Source organism: Lepisosteus oculatus, chromosome 1, assembly GCF_040954835.1.
Source record: "Lepisosteus oculatus isolate fLepOcu1 chromosome 1, fLepOcu1.hap2, whole genome shotgun sequence".
Classification (NCBI taxonomy): domain Eukaryota; kingdom Metazoa; phylum Chordata; class Actinopteri; order Semionotiformes; family Lepisosteidae; genus Lepisosteus; species Lepisosteus oculatus.
The window spans coordinates 25,433,828-25,440,677 of record NC_090696.1 but is presented as its reverse complement, the minus strand read 5'-3'; the positions used below and the strand labels follow the sequence as shown (position 1 = coordinate 25,440,677).

The window sequence follows — 6,850 nt, the reverse complement described above, 5'->3', positions numbered from 1 at the left end:
TTAAAGGCTAGAAAGCTGTGGCCCAAATGGTATGAAAATAAAAAGCATTAAAAAAGAAAGGGAAAAGAATGAATTTCAAGCACATGTTAAGTGAACTAAAAAGTAATACTGAAATGGAGGATAAAACTAACAAAGGATGAAGCAAAATGCACCAATGATAATGATAATAATGGGAAACCTCTATACGATTAAACGGAAATGGATGATTTATTAAATTAATGCTTTACTCAGCTTTTCACCAAGAAAGGAATATACTACATGTCTCAGGTTGAAGAAATACACATTTAACAACTGAAGTGCAGATATGCTACAGGTACTAGAAGGTTTTAATATAAACTAATTACCAGGCGCGAATGGTACATTATTATTTATTCAAAGGCCAGTGACATAACTCTTCTAGGTAAAGAGTACCTGTTTCATTCTAAATCCCTCCTCTATAAAGGCGCTCCTACCCGTTTCCATTATGATGAGTTATTATTATTATTTCCTGGTGCGTCTCGTCTGGTTTTTGGTTAAAAGCCTAGCGTCTCTGCAGTTCCGGGCTTAGTAGTGGAAGATGGATGCCACAAGGCTTGCCCATTTTCCCGTTATCCCGAAGGCAGGCCTTATTCCCCGGCGTCCTGACCTCCTGGGTCCGGGATTCAGAGCGCCTGGTCCTGTTATGAACTAAAACTTCCTGTTCCTGTGCCAGTTCCGACCCGGTTCCTGTTTTTAACCGTTTGTCTTGGATGGATCCCCCGGCCCTTGGATTACGGACTGCGCCCCGACTTCCCTTTTGGAATTCCTTGGACTTGGTTGCTTCCGGATTTCCCCCGTGCGCCTGCTCACTACAGTCACCGCCCCTTGTCAACCCATCCTAACCCCGTTGTACCTTCCTCCGCCATCTTTTACGGATTCTACCACCCGCATAGGGGCTTTAATGACGCACTCCATGGGAGTCAGAACCTCTCTAGAGATGAGGGTTTTACCCACTGATTGGAAGATGGCTGATGCCCGTACATAAAAAGAATGATAAAACTGAACCAAATAATGACCGAAAAGTATTTAGCTAGTGACCAATACGTTTTTGTTACAGTATATGTATATTACATGCAATGTTATGGATACTATAATTAGAAATAAACTACAGGAACAGCTGTTTGTTAGTAGGATTCCAGGTGATGGCTCACATTGATTCAGAAAAAAAAAAGAAATATTTGAACAAGGAACAGGAATAATGTATCCTCATAAAGTTCCTCATTAAATATTTGATTTAACATTGTAGAGTACATGGAGATTAAGAAGTGGATTACAGTATGTGAAGGAAACCAGGAGTGCTTAAACTGGAGTTTAGTTAGGTGAGTGCCACACGTATCTGTATTAGGACTACTGGTATAGTTAGTAAACTAGATATATTGGCAGATGGCACCAAAATAGGAGGTAGCAAACACTGCAGATGTTGTTAAATACATTCAAAAAGATTGAGACAGAATTCAAAACTAGGGACATATCAGGCAGATTACATTTTATGTAAGTGGCAAAATATAAACTGTTATTACTGAATAGGAAATGAAACAACAATCTTGAGCAAACAACATTTTAAAAACACTTAAATGATGTGTCCACATCAACTAACATCTTCTAGACAATGTTGGAAAGCAAAGAAAAATGCAAAAAGAATATTAGGATATCTTCCTTAAAAGATTCTAATTTATGTGACGGAATACTATGTGAAAACTTAGTATATAAATGCACTACTAAGAACTCAGTTTAGAATACTGTGCACATGTTTTTGTCATCATTCAATAAGATATTACTGCTCTTGAGTCACTTTATAGAAAAGGACCCAAATACATTCCCATGTATGAACATGAATGTCCTATATCGGCAGACTAAAATAATTAAAAGCTTGACAGTCTTGATCAGAAAAGAAAATGAGGGCATCTGATTTAAGTACTCAAAATCCTCAAAGACACCTACTTTTCCCATTTATCATGAAAGCTTGGTTCTCCTGCATAGTAAACACCTTGGACCATATTTAGCAAATTCGGTATTTGTTTCATCAGTTTTAAATTCATGCTTTCAGCAACCGAAGGTAGTGATTAAAATCTTTAATCTTCTCTACATGCGTTCCTTTTTCTGTTTTATGGCAGGGCCTTCCATCTTATTGTAAAATAAATGAATTTTGATCAAGCTCTACTGATGAGAACAAAGGCTATAACCCTTTGGCTAGAACTTTGCTGCAATTTCTGTATTTGCTTCCTTGTGTATTATGAAAATTAATTCAAACCTTCTACAGTACTAAACTGCTCCCAATACATTTCTATGTTCAATTGATACTCACTGTTTCTCTAGATTTCCTCTGTTGCCTGTTCATTTTTCACAGCACCTCTCTTTAACTTGGCACACTGTATTCATGCAAAGACTCCTAAATCTGTGTAATTTAAAACAACCTACCTTAAACCATCTCAGTTTAATGATTTCCAGAATATTTGAGCATTCTGCTACCTGCAGTCCTGGACTGTCCCACTTCCCCTTCAAGCTTGACCCTGACTGCACCTTGTTCCTCCAGCATTACCCTGTGCAACGGGGTTCCCCCATGTTCCCCTTCCTCTTTCAAAACGTCTTGCTACGGCAGACTGTGGCTCCCCCCACTCTCAATATTCCCCTTTCTCTCTTCCTCCTAGTGGCCCACTTCTAAACTACAGGCAATAAACCCCCTGTTGTTGGAACTGAGACTGTTGGCTTCAGACTGCTCACTAGGCCATCCAGCTGCTGAACCTAGGGTGTATGACCGTTCTTGGCAGTATACTCTAAGTATTTCTTTCCTGGGTTCCTTATAATGATAGTGACCATTAACACTTCTCTCTCAAAGGTGTTAGAATGCATTGAATTGTTAGATATAAGTCCCCAAAGCCCGTCTACATTGTATGGGCGACAGGGCCTTCTCCTGCTATGCCCCCAAGCTCTGGAACTCTTTGCCCAAGGATATTAGAGAGTCACCTTCTCTTAACTCCTTCAAATCTAGACTCAAAACCTTCTTCTTCAGAAAAGCCTTTACTTAACTGGTTCCATTCTTCACCCCTCTGCTCTTCTTAATACCACCTTCCACGGTCTCCTCTATTGTTATTGTTGTATTGTTGTAATTATAATTGTGTCCAATCTTGTGAAATCTTCTTAATTATTGTTGTAGTCTTCTTATTTATTGTTATTGTCATCCTGTAAAGCACTTTGAGAAGCCAACTTTAAAGGCGCTATATAAAATAAAGTTTATTATTATTATTATAAGTGAAGTTTCTAGTTTCCTTTAAGTCTTTCAATAGTTTTGCAAATTGTGAAATTCAGTCAAGCTGTCAATCACCTGACCCTGGAAGTCACATCCGACATCCTGTCCAGTTCTTTGTGATGTGTCAAAGAATCAATGCAGCAGTTTGATTGGGTGACAGCAAGAACACTGCACATCAGAGCAAGTGATTCTGGTAAAACCTTTGATTTAGAAATGAGAGAAGGGAATTTGGACCATTGGTTATCTTCTTGCTCATTGAGTATTTCTTATAGCCATTCATTTCTTAATGAATCCCAGGCAATATACTCCAACAGTACCGCTGAGCAGCTTATTCCAGACAGCCGCGACCATTTGTGTAAACAAATAGCTGCCGTTGTCAATTATATATACAGTACACATCTTCTTTAATTTCTGTTTGTGTTCTCCACTCCTTATTTTCATAAATGGCCCCGAAGTGTTCATCGAGCTTTATTTTTGTTAACACTTTTCAATACTCCTCTTGAAATATGTAAATTAGCCAGGCACAGGCTCAGTAAGAAATGAATCATGAAAAAGGAATGGATTTGTATTATACAACGTGCTCTCTCATTACACCAGATGTGCAGAAGATTGCACTGAAAACAAGAAGCATGCAAAAATCGTACAAGCCTTGCACAAAATGTCATAAAAGAAAACAAAATCTCATAAAAAAACAAACTGTGATTAATCAGATGGTTGTGTCATTAGAATAAATGCTACATATCTGGCTGTTAAATCCTTGTTTCGGTCATGGTTTCTGAGTACAAAAGAAATCACGAACTCATTTTTTTAGAGATTTACCAACTGTCAAAATGGGACTGCTCATTTACAATTGTAATGAGAAATATGGAGATGAATAAAATCTAATTCCATCTAAATATCCACATAGTTGGACGAGCACAAAAAGTGCAAGGGCCTCTTGACAGTCTAATTTTTGAAGATGACACAGTGCCGTCTAATAACACTACCTGATAACTATTGAGATTTGAGCTTATTAAGATCCCACAATTCATTCAAAGACCTTTTGCTAAACAGTTTGACAAAAAGGAAAAAGAATATGAAATCTGGTGAAAATGTAACAGTTCTTGACACAGAGAATCTAAGATTTTTAAGTCACTCTCCCGGCAGCACATATACTAAAACTGCCATGATATAGAGAAGATTAGCATGACCCTGATCAAGGATGACATGCACATTTGTGAAGCGTTACATATTTGGGGGGTTACAGGTGTCTGGATCACATTACCTAGCGATATTTATGACGCTAATACCCTGAGATCCTTCAATTATTTAGCTACTATCTCAAACAGGTTAGATGGGTCGAATGGCCTCTCATTGTAACTTTTCTTATGTTGAACTCACACTTCTGACAATTAACATCCTTTTTAAGACTTCAGAAATCAAACCCTACATGATTGCAGTCTAGATTATTATACCAACAATTATCAGGATTCCAATACCAAAGCCCTTTTCAACACTGCTTGCAGTTATCAATTACCCAACTTGTGAGTTATCTTTTCTGCTTGTACTTGTCAGTGAGCCTCTGCAAAGTAGAAGAAAATCCAGTCTCAGTCTTATCTTAGTCTTCATGAATAAAGTATTCATTCTTAGCTTTTGTATTTGCCATCTTATTTTTTTTACAAATACTTTCAAAGTACAATGCAATTTTATCCTATAGATACAGAATAATTTCACATACACTTTAATACCTACTGTATACTGTACCTTAAAGCTAAGTATATAATATGTCGTCATTTTGTTATCTTGTATATATGATGCATGCCAGGCTAGAGTAATTGATACTTGTAAGCCTTATATCAAAAGGCTGATTTATACGCTAGTGAAAATCAAAGGGACAGTTTAATGGCAGTGTGTTGCAGCCTAGGCATGTAAATTTAAAGCCTACAATGCCAACTTTATTGGTACCTTTTGAAGGATAACAATTTAAGTCTTAATATTATTTATATTACTGTATCTTAAAATGCTTTTTTTTGAGTAACTCTGAATTTTAATCCGGTAACTATTTTTTTAAAAACTGGATGGGGACAAAAAAGCCTGACGCCCAGGCCTGACGTGGGCAGTGATTACCGATTGTATTCGCAATGTTCCAGTGTTAAAGGAAGACGTTCAAATTAAAATTTAAAACAAGGAGGGCCGAAACCTGTTTCTTACCTACTGTATTACCAATTACCAATCTTCAGCATTGGTTTCAAACAAGTTATTAAATTAATCTTTTAATTAGATACCATCCATCCGTCTTCGAACTGCTTTGTCCAATTCAGGGGCACGGGGGAGCGGGAGCCTACCCCCACCAGCAATGGGCCCAAGGCAGGATACTAATTAGATCCCTCTATATAAAATGTTGTGGTCTTCGGCATTGCTTGTTTCTTTTAATCTTCTGTATGGATATGATTCTGATCCTTTTTAAATATCTTTATCTTTCGGAGAATCACCCCTTCAACCTCCCTAAGGTTCTCTCCACAGGAGGCCCTTGCTTCTGTCTGTGTCTCAATGGCAGATGAAATGTTGGCCTTGTGATAGCTCACTGCATCTCAGTCTCCAGGGAAATTAACACCAAATTGATAGAGCTCGGGCTTCTTTACAGCTTTCATCGTGGACTCTTGGGACCACTGTTATCTTGAAGGTGTGGGATTATTTTATATACGTGTATTTTATTTAAGATCACACATAAACTGTTAATTCCTTGGAGTAATCTAGCACAAAGGATCAATAAAGGTCCTTGAGTCTAGTTTAGCCGTTTCACCCGTGAGGTGTGATCTGCCGCTGAGATCCTTCTGAAACAGTAGGGACACTTGGAACAAAGAGCCTGGATATAACGCTTAATGGTCCATGCTTGGAATATTTTAAAAAGACTGCACACATTCCACCCTTCCAAATATTTCACATCTATTATTCAAATGTTTTGTCTTTTACTATATTCAGTAAGAGATTGGGCTCCTGAGTAATTAGCAGCAGGGTAGAAAAATAATTAATGAACAAGTGTAAACCACTATCAACATGCAGCAAAAATGTTTGTAATGTGGTAAAATATCTTTTTTGGAGTCCGAAAAAATATCAAATGATGTGACTCTAGACAAACAATAAATAATAACTTGAAACAGCTGGTTTCATTCTATTTAATTTTCTTTAAAAAAAAACGGAATACTCAATTATACCTCCCAGTTTGGAACAAATAATTCTGAATCACTTCAGCTCACTGCTACAGCCTCTGAACCAGCATGGAGGAAACCAGGACTGTGTGCACAGCCCTCTGATATGGATTTTGGCATTGAGGATTTTATTAGGACTTATAATTCCACCTCCACTGCAGTTCTAAATTCTTCTTTTTAGACTCCATGATCAACAATAAAAAACACACTGCAAAGTTCTTAATTAACATCCTGTTGTTTTCTTTGGAATTTCAAAATCTAATTAAACAGATCACCGATTTTTAATCAGTATGATATTTTTGTTTTGTTAACACAAAGTTATTCAACAGCCCCATCCCAGTATAATCAATTATTATTTCTAATTCTGAGGGATGAACACAAATGATAGTGACAAGCA

At 37.3% G+C, this 6,850-nt stretch overlaps 1 non-coding gene across 1 annotated transcript; it reads left to right on the top strand.

The window, feature by feature from the left end:
* The first annotated feature begins 4,395 nt into the window (after positions 1 to 4,395).
* Positions 4,396 to 4,501, top strand: LOC138241701 (U6 spliceosomal RNA). The gene has a single exon (XR_011190964.1). It is a non-coding gene; the product is annotated as a U6 spliceosomal RNA (small nuclear RNA).
* The last annotated feature ends 2,349 nt before the right edge of the window (positions 4,502 to 6,850 follow it).